Source organism: Odontesthes bonariensis, chromosome 3, assembly GCF_027942865.1.
Source record: "Odontesthes bonariensis isolate fOdoBon6 chromosome 3, fOdoBon6.hap1, whole genome shotgun sequence".
Lineage (NCBI taxonomy): Eukaryota > Metazoa > Chordata > Actinopteri > Atheriniformes > Atherinopsidae > Odontesthes > Odontesthes bonariensis.
In genome coordinates, this window is record NC_134508.1 from 33,918,424 (window position 1) to 33,941,991 (window position 23,568).

At 42.0% G+C, this 23,568-nt stretch overlaps 1 pseudogene; it reads left to right on the plus strand.

The window, feature by feature from the left end:
- LOC142376961 (dynein axonemal heavy chain 8-like) overlaps window positions 1-16,576 on the plus strand; it is a 38,944-nt pseudogene extending 22,368 nt beyond the window's left edge.
- Window positions 16,577-23,568: the final 6,992 nt, after the last annotated feature.

Consider the following 23,568-nt stretch of genomic DNA (forward strand, 5'->3'; position numbering starts at 1 on the left):
TGTCTGGGTCAGCTTTATGAGTCTTCTCGAGTGCGCCATGGGCTGATGACTTTAGGCCCAAGTGGGGCCGGGAAGACCTCGGTTATCAACGTTCTTATGAGATCACTGAGTGAATGTGGAACCCCACACAGAGAGATGCGCATGAACCCCAAAGCAATCACTGCTCCGCAGATGTTTGGTCGTCTGGATGCAGCAACTAATGATTGGACTGATGGAATCTTTTCCACACTGTGGCGGAGGTCACTCAAAGCTAAGAAGGGTAATTCCAACATTTTGTCAACATCTAAGCTAAGAAAGTGCTTGTGATTAATACAGATGAGATCCTAAGAAAAAATATAAAACTGTCCAAATGAAAACGGTATTGTATTAAATAATATCTAAGCAATACATAGTATTGTACTTTAGACATTTTTATCATATTACATTCAGTATAACACAATATAAAGGTTGTTGCAATTTTAATGTGATGCTAAATACTGCATCTGCACGATATTACTGCCCAGCTTCAACAAGACAATGAAAATGTCAGCTCAGAAGCTGAGCACTTTTCTTAAGCTATAGATGCCAGTTCATGCATATTTAGAGCTAAAATATGAGACGTCACATGAGACAGCCAGTATGGTTTACTGCACAGTGCGTTGTAACCAAAACACAACAAAACAAAATGGTGCCTTGGTCGTAAGCACCTCGTCCCTGACATGTAATCCCACCTTTCAGATTGACACCACCGCATACGGAACTACACTTAGCCTTGTCTGGTCCGAGGGTAGCAGCTGGGGCAAATCCCAGGCTCCTGTTCCTACGGGACCCCAAAACAGGCCCCTTTTAAGTTCTGGGAATGACAGTGGAGATGCTGTTGTCCTTGGCACACACTGGCTCGCCCACTTTTGATCCAGTAGTGGGACAGCGGCTCATTAGTGACTGACAAAGTGCCAGAGGCTGCCGGAGAACTCAAACATTTAATTGCTTCGACGGGTTTACTCTTCAGGGGAAGTCATCTGGATTGTGCTGGATGGTCCCGTTGATGCAATATGGATCGAGAACCTCAACTCAGTCCTGGATGATAACAAAACACTGACCCTGGCTAATGGTGACCGCATCGTCATGTCACCATCCTGCAAGTTGGTGTTTGAGGTGCACAACATGGATAATGCCTCCCCTGCTACTGTGTCCCGTGTGGGAATGGTTTTTATAAGCTCCTCAGCTCTCAGCTGGCTACCCATCCTCCAGGTACTTTTGTGATATCTAAGTGTTGAAGACTTTTTTTTTCCTGAAAAAGAACAATGCTTTGTAAGCAGTGCTTAGATAGAACTTGGCTTTTGTATTGCAGGGATGGGCCAAGAAGCGCCCTGCTAGAGAGGCAGAGAGCATCATCGGTTTATATGAAAAGACATTTGAGGATGTTTACATGTATATGAGGCAAAACCTTAAACCCAAAATGGAGCTTTTGGAGTGTAACTACATAATACAGGTGTGTATTTAAAAAAAAAAAAAGACTGAGAATAAAAACAGAATCAGATGATGCCTCGAAGCCTGAATTGTTTGACTATGTTCCTTCTTCAGTCCGTCAATCTGCTGGAGGGCCTCCTCCCAACCAAGGAGACAGAGGGCTTTGCTGGAAGCAAGCACCTTGAGCGCCTCTTTGTCTTTTGCCTGATGTGGAGTCTGGGAGCTCTTTTAGAATTAGAGGACAGAGACAAGCTGGAGGTCTTCATGAGAGGTCATGAAAGCGAAATTGATGTGCCTCAAACCAAGCCGGGAGAGACTATATTTGAGTACATGGTCAACACAAACGGTACAGTTATTTGACACGTAAAAGAGCATCAATTTGATGTTTTTTTTTGTATAGTTTAAAGTGAACAAGCATTTGAATGTGGTGGCATGGTGGTTAAGTTAGCACTTCACAGCAAAAAGGGTATTATTGCGGGGTTTGTGTGCCCTCCCTGTATCTGCATGGCTTACACTGTAGTTGCGAGTGTCTGATTGTCCGTCTCTGTATTAGTCTTGTGTTGGACGCTCTAGCGTCCCTGCCTTCTTAACCAATAGCAGCTGTTAAAGGCTTCAGCCTCCTGCTACCCTCAACAGGGTTTACAGAATCTGGTCTCATTCCAGAGGCATCAGATTCGGAGATTTTGTTAAGACCCCTTCGCACTGCATATACCCACCTGAGAGTAATCTTTAGTATCAGTTATACGTTGTTAATTGTTGTGAAATAAGATGTATTAGAAATATTTGCTTTAGATGTCTGATACTGCCTCGAGTGGTGCGCCACAGCACAGACATGAAAGGACCCATTGTGCATACGTTCAGCACATCGCCAGCTTTGACAACGATGGGATGAGAATGGGTTTATATGTGACTAAAAAGAATGGCGACTTTTGTTTTAGGTGAATGGTGTCACTGGAACAATCTTGTGGAGGAATATGTCTATCCAACTGACCATGTGCCTGACTACACCTCCATTCTTGTTCCAAATGTGGATAACACAAGAACCTCTTTCTTGCTGGAGACTATTGCCAAACAACACAAGGTGATCTTGTGGTTTTTAAAAGAATATTTAGATAATGTTTATACTTAAAAATATGTTACTTTTTGTCTAAACTCTAAATGTTTTATATGTACAGGCCGTACTGCTTATTGGTGAACAAGGGACAGCGAAGACAGTGATGATCAAAGGCTATGCAAAGAAATACGATCCTGAGACGGATCTGTTCAAATCACTGAACTTCTCATCTGCCACAGAGCCCTTGATGTATCAGGTAAAAGATATTTTAAAATGCTTTTTGTGCTTGAATTTTTACAGTCCTACATTGGTTCATGTTTGCAAAAACTTTCTTCGTACACAGCGATCAGTGGAAAGTTACATTGAGAAAAGGATTGGCAGCACCTATGGACCCCCAGGAGGACGCAGGATGACCATCTTCATCGATGACATAAATATGCCTATTGTCAACGAATGGGGAGATCAGGTGTTGCTTTCTTTTTTTTTTTTAATGAACATCTGTCTGTCTATCTGTCGCTTTAATCTGATGAGTTACTTTATGTGGCTATCCAACCAGATCACAAATGAGATAGTCCGCCAGATGATGGAAATGACTGGCATGTACAATCTGGATAAACCAGGAGATTTCACCACGATTGAGGATGCACAGATTCTGGCTGCCATGATCCACCCTGGTGGGGGTAGAAATGACATCCCACAAAGACTGAAGAGACACTTTACAGTCTTCAACTGCACTCTGCCAGCCAACACCTCCATTGATAAGATCTTTGGTAGGTTGGTCTAAAATAATCCCATTTGTTCTGCTTCCATTACTGTAGTTTTCATTTTACAGTTAACGGTTTCTTCATGTTCTTTTTGTGCAGGTGTGATTGGCTCTGGATATTTCCATGAATGCAGGGCATTCCAGCCAAGCATATCAGCAATGGTTAAATGTCTAGTGTCTGCTGGGAGGATCGTTTGGCAGTGGACAAAGGTACTTACCTGGAATATGATGAGAAGTTTATAATAGGAATTGATTATAGGTATATGGTATTGATAAGTTTGTTAACTTGTTTTATGACACCACATTGAAGGTCAAAATGCTTCCAACACCATCAAAGTTCCACTACATTTTCAATTTGAGGGACTTGTCCAGGATCTGGCAGGGAATGTTAAACGTTAAGGCAGAGGAGTGTGGTGACATCTCCACCCTATTGGCTCTTTTCAAGTGTGAATGTACAAGGGTGATAGCAGACAGGTAAAATCCTTTTTTAAGTTAAAAAACAAAAAGTTGGAAGAAAGCATTACTCTAAGACTTTGCTTTGTTGCAGGTTTATTTGCTCTGAGGACAGAGATTGGTTTGAGAAGGCTGTATGTCGTGTCATCCAAGAGCACGTTGACCCAAACCTCGTTCAAGAGCTTCATTCTGAGCCGTATTTTGTGGACTTCCTCCGAGATGCACCTGAGCCAACTGGAGAGGAAGACGATGATGCCTGTTTTGATGCCCCTAAGATCTATGAACTGGTGTGAAATCTGAATTCGTACATCAGCGCTTGATAGTTTCATGGTAGTAAGTTGATGGAGGAAACTGTCACCATAATCTGTATGAACAACTTGTTTCAGGTGCCAGATTTTCAGTTCTTGTCAGATAAGCTTGTGATGTATCAAGCTCAGCACAATGAGGTAGTAAGGGGCTCCACCCTGGATCTGGTTTTCTTCAAAGACGCAATGACTCATCTTGTCAAGGTGACACCTGAAGCGAGTATAGCTGATGCATTTCTTGTAGACTAGGCTAGATATAATACTGATTCTTTTTAGATTTGCTCCTCTTTAGGTCTCACGAATCATTCGCACTGACAATGGAAATGCCCTGCTTGTGGGAGTGGGAGGATCAGGAAAACAGAGTCTGACGCGCCTGGCCTCATACATAGCTGGATACAGCATCTTCCAGATCACATTAACCAAGTGAGATGAGTCATAGTTGTGAGAGCTCTGTTTGTAGGGACTTTAATCACACTGATCAAACTGTTCTTGGGGCTCTCTGAGGGTTAGAGGCGCTCCCCAAAGGACAATGAACCATCAGGGGCTTTTTTTCTGCTTGCATTCAAGTGATATAACCTGCAAACCTGTCTCAGTCGGCCCTAGGTGTCACTTTAAGTCCATTCCTCTGTTTCAAAAAAATAATAATAATACAATAATTTCTTATTATATATTGCTTATAGGCAATGTTTTAAATAGGTTTGTTTGTTTTAGTTTTTTTTACTTCCCTTTGATAGTAGTGGTTCCAGTGGTGTGTTCATACCTTCAACCAGTCACTGTACACTTACCTCATCTGGACCTATCACGTCACCTTCATGTCTCCGTTATGCTGGGAAAGCTCCCGCTCCAAAGTAGAAATTAAAGACGCCACAGAAGGAGTTCTATAAACTGTGAGCTCCTACTATAGACGTTCTTCCAGGGTCTCGGGTGATTGGTCAAGCACATGAATACAGTACTAAGATCAGCTCTAATTAACTGCAATTAATTTTATCCTTAAAAGTAGGAAACAAATAAAAAGTTCAATTCGATAAACGTACCTATTAAAGGCGGGGTAGGGGATCTTTTTCTGGAACATTTTTTTACATATTGCTTGAAATACTCTTCACACCCCCATTGCAACCAATTAATTAAAAGTTTTGACACAAATATGAAATTTTTTAGTGGCCTCTAGAACGTACAATCTAGGAAAAACAGTATGCAATCATTGTGAACGGACCGTTCACAATGATTGGATTCTGATGCCGTCTATCACCTGCAATCTGCTTCCCCCCCCCCCCCCCCCCCTGTGCGCGTACCCTGCTCCGTGAACGAATTATACGTCTAGAAGCTTGGCAGGAAGCTAAACTAGAGCCAGCTTGGCTAGCACCTAGCATTATTAAACGTATAGTTAGCATAAACTAAATACTAAATACTAAATACGGCAACAATCGATGCTTGCTGTCAGAACAGCGCTCGTGCACCTTCTTGCTCGTGCGCGTTCATGTACTCTAGAGGCGTGCCTTCGGGGGGAAAGTGAAGAAAAGGGTTGGGACTTTTTACCTGTGTATTTTCAAAATGCAGCTTCGCTGGACCCAAAATCCAGGATCTCCTACCCTACCTTTAAAATACAAGAATGAGTGTCCTATGAAGCCACGAGCTGTTTGTAGTTGCATTTGCACTGAAAGTGAAATGCTGGGCCTTCTTTCCAATTATGTGGTGTTTATTTTTCCTTACTTAGAACATACAACATGAGTAATTTCATGGATGACCTGAAACTGTTGTATAACACAGCGGGGGCTGAGGGCAAAGGCATCACCTTCGTCTTTACAGACAACGAAATCAAGGATGAGGCTTTCCTCGAGTACCTCAACAATATTCTCTCTTCTGGAGAGGTGAGATCTCATAAAGGTATAAAGGCGTATCTGAATATCTGCTGATTGTGTAACTGAACACTGGAATCTTCAGTCTAATTGAAACGGACTGGAATTGGTCCTGTATGACTGAAACAAAGAGGTGGGGCAGAATGTAACGTCTCAAAGGAAAAGCTTCGCTGGTCCTGACCATGTTGTAATCGTTTCAGGTCTCCAATCTTTTTGCAAAAGATGAGATGCAAGAGATCACCCAGAACCTGATCCCAGTTATGAAAAAGGAGTTTCCTCGAATTCCACCAACTTTTGACAATCTTTATGACTACTTTATATCTCGGTTTAGGAAGAATTTACACGTTGTTCTGTGCTTCTCACCGGTAAGTTGAAACTTTGTATATTTTCTGTTTATACCCAAAAGCAACCGCCCAAACTTTTGCTACTTTTATTCCAAATCTCTTTTTATTCACAGCATGTTTAGATGCTCAACAGTGACATTATATATACACTTACACCCATAACTACCTCCATAAATGAACCTTTTCATTGGAGTTTTACTCTACTCTTGTTTAAAGGTGGGGCAGAAGTTTCGCTCCAGATGTCTGAAGTTTCCGGGCTTGATTTCCGGCTGCACAATGGACTGGTTCACCCCTTGGCCCAATGAGGCTCTGGTTGCTGTGTCCACCTATTTCTTATCTAAGTTTCACATGGTTTGTCCAGCTGATGTGAAGACTTCATTGATGACCACCATGGGAACTTATCATCACAAAGTATCTGAAACATGTGAAAGTTACTTTGAAAGGTATCACATTTACACAAATCCAATTTGTTCAGAAACATACGCTATCAAACACAGTCCTAACGCTGTATGTTGTTCATCTCTCAGGTTTCGAAGACGAGCTCACGTCACCCCTAAATCTTACCTTTCTTTTATAAATGGTTACAAAACATTTTATGCCGAAAAGCACAACTATATCAACACTTTGGCAGAGCGCATGAATGTTGGTAAGGAATTTGAACAGGAAGGCAGTTGTGTCTTTATAAAGATTGTGTACTTTATGGAGGATTTTGTATGGTCTACTCCTGTAAAAGATTACACCAGATGTTACTGATTTCCAGGGTTGGACAAACTGATGGAGGCCAGTAAGTCGGTGGCTCAATTATCAAAAGATCTTGAAGTAAAGGAAAAAGAGCTCGCTATTGCATCTGCCAAAGCTGACAAGGTAAATCAGATACGTCCAAGCTCCTGTGACCTGCAGATAAGATTGATGATGGATGGATGTTTATGAGCAACTTTCCTCCAATCAGTACTTCCACAGTAATGTAAAACCATAAAATTAAGAACAATTTGAGTTCTGTACATAGTGAGGTAGCAGAATCAGTTTATTCATAGGTTCATTGTGGAAATTAGCTTCTGGTTTGATGTGAATAGCTGACAGAGGTTTTGTCATTTCTGAAAAGCTGTTTGAAAGGTCAACACCATGGACGCACGCGTATGATGCATTTGAAGGCATGAGATGTTTATTTTTGCATTCACCAAGGTGCTGGCAGAGGTGACAGTCAGTGCTAAAGCTGCAACCATTGTGAAGAATGAGGTCCAAGTTGTGAAGGACAGAGCCCAGAAAATTGTGGATGGAATAGAGTATGAGAAAGCTATAGCTGAGGAAAAGCTGGAGGCTGCCAGGCCAGCTTTAGAAGAAGCTACAGCTGCACTGAATGTGAGATATCTCTGACTTATTTGAAGATATTTACACCGTGCATTCTACGATATGTTACATGATATACTTAAAAACTCCACAGACCATCAAGCCAGCTGACATTGCCACAGTGAGAAAATTGGCCAAGCCTCCACACCTGGTCATGAGGATCATGGACTGCTGTCTGATTTTATTTAACAAAAAGTTAGACCCTGTTACATGTGATCCAGAACGAAGCTGTCTTCAACCATCATGGTCAGAAGCACTGAAGGTAACAAATTTCCTTTTTCTAAAAATTCAGTTGTTGCAAATGATAAATATATGAATTCCACTCATATATTAAAGGAGACACATTGTGCCCTGAGGTCTTAAATGTGTCATGTTTGGTTGAAATACTACAGAGATATAACACAGCAGCTCTTTTCAAGCCCACATTTGCAGGCCTTTTTTTCAGTATTAGTTTTAGGAGGTGGAGTGAGCCAGCGGACTCAACTCTGCTCCTCTCTTCTGCAGGGTGTGCCTTTTTTGAGATTTGTTCTACAGCTTTGATGCTTCCATGCAAATGTAAATTTGGACACAATTCACACCTAAAAACCCTTAAAGTGCATTAATATGTGAGAAGGTACAGTAGGTAGCCTGAAAGCTCATGAAATGAAAGAAGGCCTGTAAGAAGTTGGATTATTATCAAATTGATTTCTTAAGTAAACTTAACTAAACAAAAAGCAAGAACAAATTAGTCTTGACATCTGGCTTTTGGGTTAAAGCGAATGCAGCACGATTTAAAGTTGAAGTTGGATGGGGATGAAAAGATGGCAGCTGGATAATTCTGCTCTGAGTGCAAAACTGAGCGGCGTGTTCTTCCTCACAAATGGCATTTGCATGAATTCATTTGTTTTGTCCTTTTCAGCTTATGAGTGGCTCTGGTTTCTTGACAAGCCTCCAGCAGTTCCCAAAGGACAGCATTAACGAGGAAACTGTGGAACTACTGCAGCCTTACTTTGACATGGAGGATTACACCATGGAAAATGCCAAGAAAGTGTGTGGTAGTGTAGCTGGTCTGCTCGCATGGACTCGTGCTATGGCCTCATTCTTTGCCATCAACAAAGAAGTGTTGCCACTCAAGGTAAAGTTAAAGTTCATCATGTTGGCGACTGTTTTTTTTTTTTTTCTTTTTCATTTTAGATTTGTCGTAGGCGGCTATTCTTCTCCAATAATGCCATTTAAAACTCTCTATTCTCAGCCTGTTTGAATCCATTTTAGGTAAATAGGTGATTAAACCTCATTTTTAGCCCAAAGCCTTTTTATGCTACAGTATAACTGCATTGTTTGTTTCCAGGCCAACCTTGCCATTCAAGAGAACCGTCTAACTGTGGCTAATAACGAGCTGTGCGCGGCAGAGACTCAGCTGGCTGAAAAGCAAGCAGAGTTTGACAAAGTCAAGGCCAAATGCGACGCTGCAATGAAAGAGAAACAGGTGTGACGCACCCTTTTGAAAAATGTCACGACTGCGTTGACTTAAATCTAGAGATTGTAGCTGACACAGGCGTCTTGTCTTTCAGGAATTGGTGGATGATGCTGAGATGTGTAGGAATAAAATGCAGGCTGCATCTGCACTTATTGACGGACTTAGTGGAGAGAAAGCTCGCTGGATCGAGCAACGCAAAGAATTTAAGTCACAAATAAACAGGCAGGTTACAAAGGAAATGCAATTGAATATCAAAATGTTATATTCCAAGGGGGGTTAGTCTTTAAAGAGGTTCATTACTAGAATTAAGGATTGGTTCTTCAAGGACAGATTTAAAAGGTTTTGATAATGGCTTTTATATGAGTCCAGCTGCTTCTACCTTTGTTTTCAGACTTGTGGGTGACGTACTCCAGCTCACCGGCTTCTTGTCGTACTGCGGTCCATTCAACCAGAGTTTCCGTGATATGTTGTTGAAGGACATCTGGGAGGCGGAGCTCCGGAAGCACAAAATCCCTTTTACAGAAAATCTCAACATCATTTCTGCCCTGGTGGATGCTCCCAATGTGAGAACAATGCCAGCCTATTTTTATTTGATACTAGTCCTGTGAAAAGTAAAAAAAAATCATTTGAACCATTGACTATCATTTTTAATATTTAAGATAAGTGAGTGGAACCTTCAGGGACTCCCGGGAGATGACTTGTCAGTTCAGAATGGCATCATCGTCACAAAAGCAACAAGATATCCCCTCCTCATCGATCCACAGACTCAGGGAAAAGCTTGGATTAAGAAAAAGGAAGAGGCCAACGAACTTCAAGTATATAGCCAAATGATTTTCACTTGTGTCATTTTTACCCTAATTACACGCTTAAGTAAAGCATGTCGTAGAAGTAAACTGATTTCATGTTCAGGTCACGTCCCTCAACCACAAATTCTTTCGCACACATTTGGAAGATTGTATTTCCATGGGACGCCCAATGCTCATTGAGGATATATTTGAGGAGCTCGACCCTGCCCTGGACAACGTGCTCGAGAAAAACTTTATCAAATCTGGGACCAGTTTCAAGGTATTTTTAACCTTCATGTCCATTCAAATTTACCAATACAACTTTAAAATGTGTACACTCTTAAAATTGTCTTCAATGTTTTTTTATAGGTCAAAGTAGGAGACAAAGAGGTAAACGTAATGGATGGGTTCCAGCTCTATATAACTACCAAACTGCCTAATCCAGCATACACTCCAGAGGTCAGCGCAAAAACATCCATTATTGATTTCACTGTAAACATGAAGGGCCTGGAGAACCAGCTGCTCGGCCGAGTCATCCTCAAAGAAAAATACGTGAGTGTGCCATTTGTTCCAGAAACGCAGCTTGCTTTCCCCATTTGGTTTAAAAATATAACTTTATCTGTGATTGTTTTAGATAACTGTTTTTCCAGTGTAAGAATATGATATTGACTGGCTCTTGGTTTTTTTCCACTCATCTCAACAGGAGCTAGAAGCAGAAAGATTGAAACTAATTGAGGATGTAACTGCTAATAAAAGAAAGATGCAGGAGTTGGAAGACAATTTGCTGTACAAACTCAGCAGCACTAAAGGTCCTATAGTTACTGTTGTAGACTAATGCCAGTTTCTCCAGTCATACCTGTTCTTTTTCCTAAAGTGAAAGTGTGTCTGTTTGTCTGGTTAAAGGTTCTTTGGTTGATGATGACTCCATGATTGGCATTCTGACCACGACTAAGCAAACTGCTGCGGAAGTTAGTGCAAAGCTCAGTGTTGCAGCTGAAGCAGAAGTAAAGATCAATGTCGCTCAAGAAGAATACCATCCAGTTGCCTCTCGAGGAAGCACATTGTACTTCCTCATCACGGAGATGAGCATGGTCAATATCATGTACCAGACCTCCTTGGGTCAGTTCCTCAAAATCTTTGATCTGTCACTCGCAAGGTATGGCTTTATCGTGATTTAAGAAGTATGTCTGCACAGTCTTATCATAAGATGTTTGAGATTAAAGCTCGGAAACTATTCCAACCATTACTTCCTCTAATGACCAACAAATTTGTCTGGAAAGAACAATAGGTTGACAAAGATGTTTCTTTAACCACGCTGTGGTGTGGTCGTATTCTTCAAATATGCTTTGTTCTCTGTGTCTTTGTCTCCCTCGTTTTTTTATGCTGATTTTTTGTTTTTAATTAATGCGCTTTTGCAGGTCTGAGAAGGCCTCCAAAACTCAGAAGCGGATTGCAAATATTATTGAATATCTGACGTTTGAGGTTTTCCGATACACAGTCAGAAGCCTTTATGAAAACCACAAGTTCATCTTCACACTCCTGCTGGCCCTCAAGATTGACTTACAGAATAACAGAATACAACACAACAAATTTCAGATTCTTATTAAAGGTAAGGTGTGCATCATTCCCAGGAAAAGTTGAATTGCCTTTTGGACTTGACATCTCTGAACATAATTGATGAAACAATAGGTGGCGCAGCTCTTGACCTGAAGACCTGTCCATCAAAGCCATTCAGCTGGATCCTGGATATGGTGTGGCTGAACTTGGTAGAACTCAGCAAGCTGCCACAGTTCACTAACATTATAAACCAGGTAAGCCATAGATCCACGAATGATCTGGACATCTGAATTCTTCATCTGCTTGTAGTGGCATCAGTTTTGGTATTGACATGGTTTGTAGGTGTCCCAAAATGGGAAAAACTGGAAAGCATGGCTCAATCTTGATGCCCCAGAGGAAGGCGTCACTCCAGATGGATACAACTCTCTTGATGTTTTCCATAAGCTTTTGCTGATAAGGTTGGGTCCTCCTACTTGAATGTTGATTACATGTTTGAATACACCATATTATAAAATGCAATCACCTCACAAGCTTTTTTTCTCACAGGTCTTGGTGCCCTGATCGCACCTTGTCTCAGGCCAGAAAGTATGTGGGAGACTCTTTGGGCATGAGATTCGTTGAGCCTGTCCTCTTGAACCTTCACAGCACCTGGCAGGAAAGTGATCCTCGCACCCCCCTCATTTGCTTCCTTTCTATGGGCTCAGATCCCACCGAACAAATCGAAGCACTTGCCAAGAAACTTAATCTCGGTGAGTTTGCCCTGTCCTGCCCCATTTTTTATTTTATTTTACTGAACTTTTTTATTTTCTGCTGAAGATGTAATGCCAAAATCTCCTGACGTCTGATTGTGTTTACATTCAGACCAGTTCCCAACTTGCGACGCTATCTACTTTTGATTCAGTTAGAATGGTATGAAACCCAAATTTTGTGATTGATGTCCCTGTGACCGTGGTAACCAACTGTATCCTGGATGTTGGTTGCTGTGTGCTCTTTGCAGTGGCACCTTGGGTGTTCACTGGGCAATCCAGCTCATGTATTTGTTTTCCTGAGCATAAATTCATTTGATTGTGGCTGTTAAAATTCCACTAATTGAAAGGTCTGTGGTTTGATCCGTGGCCCTTAATTCCCCGTAATGTTTCATCCTTGTGTAAGTGTGTGTGTTATGTTGTGTTAGAAAGATAATTATGTTTTGTATGTACAGTATAGTTAAAGGCCTGTGGCTTGTACTGCAAAGTCCTGAGTGGTGGATTAGACCAGGGGGGAAAGCACTATTTAAATGCACTCTATATGTTCATGTCTATGTAAATACTCCCACTGTTTCGGTTTACAGAATGCAGAGCAATATCTATGGGACAAGGACAAGAGGTGCATGCAAGGAAGCTGGTCAAGACATCAATGACAGAGGTGCTTTTAGAAGTTACTGAAGAAGTATAATGCATGAGTTAAGCCTTTCCAACTGAGGCAGTTCCAGGATTGGTACCAGTTCTTTGACCAAGAACCCCTCAATTCAGGGTCTGGAGGGAACCTGTGAACTCTGAGACCAGCTAACAGTTTGACCGCCATTAAAAAGATAAATAAATGAATACTGAGCAAGGGGAACATTTAGACGTAAAATCGATATAGCATCGAAAAGCTAATGATGTCATTTTTCATCTGATGTTTTAGATAGTGTTAATATTGCCAGTTGTGGTTTGCAAATGGCCATACACACAGAATTGACCATGTCTGAGTGGGATTTGTAATGGAAATCAGAGTTTATAAATAGCATTGCAGCCAGGGCTTAGAACAGCAATGGCTGACTGTTTTACCTGATTCGTGGCTTTTGTGTCTGGATGTGTACAGGGAGGTTGGGTCCTTCTGCAGAACTGTCACCTGGGGTTGCAGTTTATGGATGAGCTGCTAGAAACTATCACAGTTACAGAGAGCATGCATGACACGTTCAGGGTGTGGATCACCACAGAGCCACACGATCTGTTCTCCATCACACTCCTACAGGTGAGACTTGACAACATCGTCATAAAAAGGAAGGTGTTAAAAGTTTTTGTACACGCACAGACTGTCTCTCACTCTTTACCTTTTAAGTCTTCCATCAAGTTCACCAACGACCCCCCCCAGGGAATACGTGCTGGTTTGAAACGAACATTTGCAGGAATTTCACAGAACCAGTTGGAAGTCAGCAACCTGCCCATGTGGAAGCCTTTGCTGTACGGTGTGGCCTTTTTACACACTGCTGTGCAGGTACTGCGCATTCTAAGTTCACGCGTGTCATAGTGGAACTTTATTTAAAGGAAATATTAAAAAAGAATACATGCTTTGCTCCTGGCACAGGTTATATGAGAAACAGAGTGAACTAACCATATTTAGAAGTACCGTAACCTTGACAATGGCACTACTTAATTTGGTAGCCTTTTTTTTCTTATTAATTTCATAATTGATAATGAAATCATTTGTGCCATTTTAATAATGCATTAGGCAAATTTTCCACCTCATTACCATATTGAGAATGTGTTGGCTTTAGTTTATTTTATAGCCTTTTGAAGTTTGAGTGGTTTGTATTTTCCAGTGTAGCACAAATCAACTCGTGTCTGTGACTTTTTTCCTCCAGTAGAAGGAAGGCTGTTCGTCATAATAACACAGGGATTTTCTGATTTTACATGGTAACCTTTTCTTTTTTTTTGGCTTTGTAAGGAACGACGTAAATTTGGACCCTTAGGTTGGAACATACCTTACGAGTTCAATTCGGCCGATTTCTCTGCAAGTGTTGAATTTGTTGAAAGACACTTGGATGATTGCGGCCCCAAGAAGGTGAGCGTTTTGCAGCCCTGGTTTAATATTTGTATGTCATCCTCCCTCCCTCACTCACTACTTTGTGTCCCCCCCCACAGGATGTGTCATGGATAACCTTGCGATACATGCTCGCTGAGGTGCAATATGGAGGAAGGGTCACAGATGACTATGACAAACGCCTGTTGAAGTGTTTTGCTCGTGTAATAATCCCAGTTTTTTTGTTGATTCGTGTGTTACAACTCCCGGTGTTTTATGTTGCATTGTATTACATTTGATACGACACGTGAAGCTCAATGTTCTTAATTACAGGTGTGGTTCAGTAAGAAGATGTTTGACCCAACATTTTGCTTTTACACGGGCTACAAAATTGCGGTGTGTAAGACAATAGAAGAGTACATGGATAACATTCAGAGTTTACCCACTGAGGATTCACCCCAAGCACTGGGGCTGCACGCTAATGCTGATATCACGTAAGGAGAGTGTCGTCATGATGAGGCATTAAAGCTGCGGCCGGCAACTTTTTTTTAGTCATATTAGCTTGAACTGTCATGGGATTCTGGAAGGAGAATATTAAATAGGCTGTTTAGGAAAAATAACGAAATCTGTAGCTCCCTCTGAAGCCTGTAATCATGCTTGCAAAAACCGAGCGCTCCCGGCTGTTTTTAACCAATCAAGTTAGGGCGGAGGAATCCTACCTGTCCATCACAGCTTGTGCACACGCTGCTGAGCGTGAGTCTGCCCCAGCTTGTGTGCGCTCACACTGGTGTGAACTCACGTGCACAACCTCGTCCACAGAGGGGGAGGGGTTTGGGGGGCGATTCGGAGCTTGTTAGAGGTTGGGGGAGGGACCTGAGAGTGTATCAGTTTGAATTTTCCGACTTTAGACTCGGAATTTTGAAAACCTGCCGACTGCAGCTTTAAAAGCGGTCTTGTTGTATTTACTATACTTAGGTTTTCTTGAGGTTATTGCATTTCTCTTCTATAATGAATGTTGACCAGATACCAGACAAACACATCTGCTGAGGTGTTAGACACAATCACAAATATTCAGCCCAAGGAAAGTGGAGGGGGATCTGGAGAGACTCGGGAGTCCATCGTCCACAAAATGGCAGAGGACATGTTGGACAAACTGCCCGCTAATTACATTCCACATGAGGTCAGTTGGTAGGATCATTAGGCTTTTTACAGGCCAATGTACACGTTCTCTTAATCTAAACTCTGTAACTTTGATGGGTTCAGGTCAGAGCCAGACTGTTGACAATGGGAGCTCTTAACCCAATGAACATCTTCCTACGTCAGGAAGTGGATCGAATGCAAAGGATCATCTCTGTGGTGCGCTCGAGTCTGACTGACCTGAAGCTGGCCATTGATGGCACAATAATAATGAGTGATGTAAGATTTCTGATTCCTCAGCACATCGCTTCATATTTGCTTCTTAAGATACGCACTTCTCTGTATGTTTGTTACTCAGTTTTTTCATCAACGATTGTCTGTTAGAGTTAGATTAGATTTTCAGGAGGCTTTAAAATGCTTTCGAACTCCTGGTATGTACTTTGTTCCTAGAACCTTCGTGATGCTCTGGACAATATTTTTGACGCTCGTGTGCCCAGCCTGTGGAGGAAGATCTCCTGGGAGTCTTCCACTCTGGGCTTTTGGTACACCGAGCTTATCCAGAGAAACAAACAGTTCTACAGTTGGGTGTTTCAAGGAAGGCCCAAAGCGTTTTGGATGACGGGTTTCTTTAACCCTCAGGGTGAGTTTGTGGTTTTGATGGAATGAGGCCTTTTACAATGTCAAACACTGAGTTGGCTGCATTACTGGTTAAGACCTTGAAGTTTTGAGCATGATGGAGCTGACACGTCTTAAAGACTTCCAGCAGCTAAAGTTACACGTTATTAGACCTAATGTTTACTTGAATGTTTGCAGGTTTTTTAACAGCCATGAGACAAGAAGTAACCAGGGCGAACAAAGGCTGGGCTCTGGACACAGTCACACTGAACAACAAGGTCCTGAAGAAGTCAATGGAGGAGATCACAGCCTCGCCAACGGTGAGTGGGTGTTTTCTGCTCACTGGAAATGTGAAAGGAATTTAACCGTGTGCTATTTTGTTATTGAATGCCTTTCCTCTACAGGAAGGGGTTTATGTCTATGGTTTGTTCCTGGAAGGGGCTGGTTGGAACAGAAAGAACATCACTCTCATCGAGTCCTCACCCAAAGTACTCTTCACACCCATGCCTGTCATCCACATGTTTGCCATCAAATCCAATGCTCCTGTGGATCCGAAGCTGTACGCCTGCCCCATCTACAAGAAACCAAGGCGCACAGACCTCAATTACATCACAGCAGTGGTGCTACCTACTGTCCAGTCACCAGACCACTGGATCTTACGTGGGGTTGCTCTGATCTGTGACATCAAATAATAAACAACTGTATTACTTTTTAATGTTGTCCAAAAAACAAATAAACGTTTTTTCTGCAGATTAGATGAATTACTTGTTGACTATGTATGTGAGACTCATCTATGGAGCCATTGATCAACTACTTAAGTGATAAAAATATTACATTAGTTTGCTTTGAGGGCTTACCACTTATCACAAGGACGTTAATGAGCCAGTGAGTAAGTAAAAGCTCCGGTGGCTCCAGCAGCTCTTTTCTTACCATGGAGATCATATATGATGTCTATGGTCTCACCTCGCCCTTCTTCTTCTTCTTCTATTTTGTTGGCGGTTGGCAAACAACTTTTGGAAGCATTACCGCCACCTATTGAAATGGAGTGTGAGTCTGGGCGAAAACTATCTCAGCTAAATATAAAAAAATAAGAATAAATAAATAATTAAAAAAAGGTATTATATCCTTCTAATCAGTCATGTGGCTTCTAGATAGTGAAAAAGGTACTTAAAGCACATCTCACTTGAGTTCTTCTGTAGTATTGTTTTAATGTTTAATTGCACACTTTCTGACTCTAGTCCTAGGATGAGGTGCTGCCTCTCCTGGTCAAACCTGACACGTTGCTCTATTACATGCTCCACGGTCTCAGTAGCACCACATACACTACACTTTCCATCAACATGCTTTTTAAAAACAAATAGCGTACTGTTCAGACCAGAACGCCCAAACCTCATCCTAGATATGATGTCCTCCTCTTTGGTGGGTCTTGCTGTTGGTCTAGCATGACCAACCACCCCTTGGATGGCAAAGTACTTTCTCCCAGTAGCTGCACCACTCCACTCACTCTGCCAGATCTCCCTGGACTTTGTCTTGACAAGTGACTTTATCTCTGACTTGCTATAAGCTACTTCTAAGGTAACCTCAGGGGTCACACATGCTTTCTTTGCGTACTTATCCGCCAACTCGTTCCCTCGTAAGCCAACGTGTGCTGGTACCCATAGGAAGCTGATATCGGTGCCTGAGTTTATGAGTCCATTTACCATCTGTGCAATTTCTAAAACAATATCCTGTCTGGACTCCGACATGGTACTCTGAATACTCATCAGGGCAGAAGCAGAATCTGAGGCAATTAGCACTCATACTCACACATTCCTTGGTCTATTCCCCTCTATCCAGGTCAAAGCAGCGAGGATGGCTACTAGTTCTGCGGTGTATACAGCAAGATCATTGTTTAGCCTTTCTTTTTTGCACATCTTAAGCTCTGGTACTACAAATGCCACACCCACTTTCCCGTCAGGTGACTTTGAAGCGTCTGTAAAACACACAAGTTTATCCTTGTACTGAGCTCTGATATGGCACTCAACCATTTCTTTGCTGAACTCCTCTTGCTTCTTCAACTCTAGAAGTGCTAAATCTATTACAGGTTCCTTTAACAGCCATGGTGCTACAACTGAATATGTGACAGCTGCACACAGAGTAAGTGCCTGCAGGCCTCTGCCTTTTGAGGAACCACCCACCCAAAGCTTCTACCTGGTTTATCTTTCTCCTGGCAGTGAGTTCACACAGATAGACTGCTGTGGCCTTCCCTTTGCCCTCTGAGGTTAGCCCAATAGACTAAGGCCAGCTGATCTCTCCTTATATGCAGTGGCATTTCCCCCACCTCTACCTGTATAGCATTAACAGGAGTCGACTTCATTGCTCCACAACGCGTTCTTACGGCTTTATGCTGAATAACATCCAGTTTTGCCAGGAGCGTCTTAGATGCAGATCTGTAAGCCACACGACACATCCATAGTCAAATACAGACCTAATAAGGCTGATGTATATCGTTCTCAAGGCTGACCTGTTTGCTCCCCAGTCCACCCCTTTCAGACAGCGCATGGCATTCAGTACCTTTTTACATTTCTCAATCATTTTTTGCATGCGAACAGACCAAGTTAATCTCTTATCTAACCACAGGCCTAGATATTTAAAACAGTTTACTCTCTCTAGTTCTGCGCCTGATAACTTCAGCTTCAAACCCATGGGAATGTTCTTTCTAGTAAAAAACAAGGTTTTAGTTTTGTCAATAAACATTCTAAATCCCCATTCAAGGGCCCACGCTTGGACATGGTCTACTGCCTGCTGCATTTTACGCACAATGAAATCCACATTTCTGCCCCTTATCCACATTGCACCATCATCTGCAAACAAAGCAACATGGACAGATTCCTGCACCTCTTTAAAGACATCATTAATCATGATCAGGAACAATATCGGGCTGATAATGCTTCCTTGCGGAGTGCCGTTTTCCACTGTATATTCACTGCTGAACTCTTCATTAATTTTGACCGTGATACTCCTGCCTGATAGGAAATCCTTGACCCACTGAAACATTCTACCCTTGATACCCATTTGCCTGAGTTTAATTAGGAGTCCCTCTCTCCAGACCATACCATAGGCCTTCTCTATATCAAAGAATACTGTCAGTACTGTCTCCTTATCAACTTGGGCTTTCCTTATTGAGTCTTCTAAGGCCACTACTGGGTCCATGGTGCCCCTTCTCTGCCTAAATCCACTCTGGTAGCTGTACAAAATATTTCTCGTTTCTAACCAGTAAACCAACCTATCATTCACCATTCTTGCCATTATTTTACCCAGCTGTGAGGTCAGCGCTATAGGTCTATAGTTTGATGGCATCTTTACATCTTTCCCAGGCTTCCTAATAGGGATTATTACAGGGATTATTATTACAGTCAATTTCTCCAACATAATGTAGCATATCTCATCCCTTCCTGGGGTGGACCTACCCACTTTCTTTAACGCCCTATTCAATTCACTCAGGTTAAAGGGCGTATTTAGAGCATTCTGCTGCCCCATCTCCTCCTCTAACATATGCCTGTAGCTATCTATTGTGATTTCTCTTCCTCTTGCCTCACTGGGAGTAAGATTCCCTGAGCTGTGTACCTGTACAAGTGTTTTAGCAATGGCCTCTGCCTTATCCTTACTGCCTATAATAACTCTGTCCTCTACCTTCATTATTGGATATTCCAGCTCTCTCCTAATGCCTCTCATTTTTTTAATCATTCCCCATACATCCCCTATTGGGGTAGTTCTGTCTAAAGTTTCACAAAATGCTTTCCAGTACTCCCTCTTAGATTTTTTTTAACTTTAGACCTCACTACCACTTGACACTGCTTGTAATTTATCAAATTCTCAAAGTTCAATGTTTTCTTTAAAATTCTAAACGCTTTGTTGCGCTCTTTGATAGCCTTCCTGCACTCTTTGGACCACCATGGCACTATCTTTCTTGCCCTACCTGTAGGGGTGGGCGGGATGCACGGTATCATACCTTATGCGCTATTTTTCACCAACGGTAGAGATTTTTTTGCCATACCTTATACCGCAATAGCTCATGAGTCCTGTAGATGGCAGTAATGCAAAGTTTTGAACATCCGCTTGGATATGCCGTGCGACAGTAATCGCAAGACAAGGTAACACGAGTAATTTGTTTTACCACCTGCGGGCTAACCATGCTCCGGAATATGAAACGAGTCAAAGCCGGTGTTCTGTCGATTTCTCCTACTTGTCGAGATTTGCTACTTTGCGGTTTTGCGCATGCGCCGAGCCGATTTTCTAAGTTTCGTTTTCACGCCCATAATGTTTTGCTACCCTGCGTCTCAGCTGGTGTGTAACGGTAACATCCTCAAAATCCTGATTATTTTCTCTTTTGGAAGACATGGAAAGTAATAAAACACTCATCGTATTAACAAGCAGTTTAACATGCACAAATGGGGTGTCTGAAACATGACGCATATTTGAGCATGTTGAATAAGTGGAAGGCGCCTATGAAAGTTCCGTTATCCAAGAGGCAGCGGCTTTTCTCTCACAGAGTTTATTCGAGGAAATGTACCTTTTCTTGTTTTTTAAATATAAATATAACGTATATATTTTTTATATTTCCTGTGTTTTCTGTTTTGCACAATAAATTTAATTTAATATTGCTGCAAAAATCCTGATTGAAAGTGTTTATTTGGTGCTATGGTAACCACTGAGAAACTGTTCTGTTGTAATTTATATACAAAAGTACCATACCGCGGTATATACCGTATACCGTCAGTGGCTCAAAAGGTACACAGCTCAGGGAATCTTACTCCCAGTGAGGCAAGAGGAAGAGAAATCACAATAGATAGCTACAGGCATATGTTAGAGGAGGAGATGGGGCAGCAGAATGCTCTAAATACGCCCTTTAACCTGAGTGAATTGAATAGGGCGTTAAAGAAAGTGGGTAGGTCCACCCCAGGAAGGGATGAGATATGCTACATTATGTTGGAGAAATTGACTGTAATAATAATCCCTGTAATAATCCCTATTAGGAAGCCTGGGAAAGATGTAAAGATGCCATCAAACTATAGACCTATAGCGCTGACCTCACAGCTGGGTAAAATAATGGCAAGAATGGTGAATGATAGGTTGGTTTACTGGTTAGAAACGAGAAATATTTTGTACAGCTACCAGAGTGGATTTAGGCAGAGAAGGGGCACCATGGACCCAGTAGTGGCCTTAGAAGACTCAATAAGGAAAGCCCAAGTTGATAAGGAGACAGTACTGACAGTATTCTTTGATATAGAGAAGGCCTATGGTATGGTCTGGAGAGAGGGACTCCTAATTAAACTCAGGCAAATGGGTATCAAGGGTAGAATGTTTCAGTGGGTCAAGGATTTCCTATCAGGCAGGAGTATCACGGTCAAAATTAATGAAGAGTTCAGCAGTGAATATACAGTGGAAAACGGCACTCCGCAAGGAAGCATTATCAGCCCGATATTGTTCCTGATCATGATTAATGATGTCTTTAAAGAGGTGCAGGAATCTGTCCATGTTGCTTTGTTTGCAGATGATGGTGCAATGTGGATAAGGGGCAGAAATGTGGATTTCATTGTGCGTAAAATGCAGCAGGCAGTAGACCATGTCCAAGCGTGGGCCCTTGAATGGGGATTTAGAATGTTTATTGACAAAACTAAAACCTTGTTTTTTACTAGAAAGAACATTCCCATGGGTTTGAAGCTGAAGTTATCAGGCGCAGAACTAGAGAGAGTAAACTGTTTTAAATATCTAGGCCTGTGGTTAGATAAGAGATTAACTTGGTCTGTTCGCATGCAAAAAATGATTGAGAAATGTAAAAAGGTACTGAATGCCATGCGCTGTCTGAAAGGGGTGGACTGGGGAGCAAACAGGTCAGCCTTGAGAACGATATACATCAGCCTTATTAGGTCTGTATTTGACTATGGATGTGTCGTGTGGCTTACAGATCTGCATCTAAGACGCTCCTGGCAAAACTGGATGTTATTCAGCATAAAGCCGTAAGAACGCGTTGTGGAGCAATGAAGTCGACTCCTGTTAATGCTATACAGGTAGAGGTGGGGGAAATGCCACTGCATATAAGGAGAGATCAGCTGGCCTTAGTCTATTGGGCTAACCTCAGAGGGCAAAGGGAAGGCCACAGCAGTCTATCTGTGTGAACTCACTGCCAGGAGAAAGATAAACCAGGTAGAAGCTTTGGGTGGGTGGTTCCTCAAAAGGCAGAGGCCTGCAGGCACTTACTCTGTGTGCAGCTGTCACATATTCAGTTGTAGCACCATGGCTGTTAAAGGAACCTGTAATAGATTTAGCACTTCTAGAGTTGAAGAAGCAAGAGGAGTTCAGCAAAGAAATGGTTGAGTGCCATATCAGAGCTCAGTACAAGGATAAACTTGTGTGTTTTACAGACGCTTCAAAGTCACCTGACGGGAAAGTGGGTGTGGCATTTGTAGTACCAGAGCTTAAGATGTGCAAAAAAGAAAGGCTAAACAATGATCTTGCTGTATACACCGCAGAACTAGTAGCCATCCTCGCTGCTTTGACCTGGATAGAGGGGAATAGACCAAGGAATGTGTGAGTATGAGTGCTAATTGCCTCAGATTCTGCTTCTGCCCTGATGAGTATTCAGAGTACCATGTCGGAGTCCAGACAGGATATTGTTTTAGAAATTGCACAGATGGTAAATGGACTCATAAACTCAGGCACCGATATCAGCTTCCTATGGGTACCAGCACACGTTGGCTTACGAGGGAACGAGTTGGCGGATAAGTACGCAAAGAAAGCATGTGTGACCCCTGAGGTTACCTTAGAAGTAGCTTATAGCAAGTCAGAGATAAAGTCACTTGTCAAGACAAAGTCCAGGAAGATCTGGCAGAGTGAGTGGAGTGGTGCAGCTACTGGGAGAAAGTACTTTGCCATCCAAGGGGTGGTTGGTCATGCTAGACCAACAGCAAGACCCACCAAAGAGGAGGACATCATATCTAGGATGAGGTTTGGGCGTTCTGGTCTGAACAGTACGCTATTTGTTTTTAAAAAGCATGTTGATGGAAAGTGTAGTGTATGTGGTGCTACTGAGACCGTGGAGCATGTAATAGAGCAACGTGTCAGGTTTGACCAGGAGAGGCAGCACCTCATCCTAGGACTAGAGTCAGAAAGTGTGCAATTAAACATTAAAACAATACTACAGAAGAACTCAAGTGAGATGTGCTTTAAGTACCTTTTTCACTATCTAGAAGCCACATGACTGATTAGAAGGATATAATACCTTTTTTTAATTATTTATTTATTCTTATTTTTTTATATTTAGCTGAGATAGTTTTCGCCCAGACTCACACTCCATTTCAATAGGTGGCGGTAATGCTTCCAAAAGTTGTTTGCCAACCGCCAACAAAATAGAAGAAGAAGAAGAAGGGCGAGGTGAGACCATAGACATCATATATGATCTCCATGGTAAGAAAAGAGCTGCTGGAGCCACCGGAGCTTTTACTTACTCACTGGCTCATTAACGTCCTTGTGATAAGTGGTAAGCCCTCAAAGCAAACTAATGTAATATTTTTATCACTTAAGTAGTTGATCAATGGCTCCATAGATGAGTCTCACATACATAGTCAACAAGTAATTCACCTAATCTGCAGAAAAAACGTTTATTTGTTTTTTGGACAACATTAAAAAGTAATACAGTTGTTTA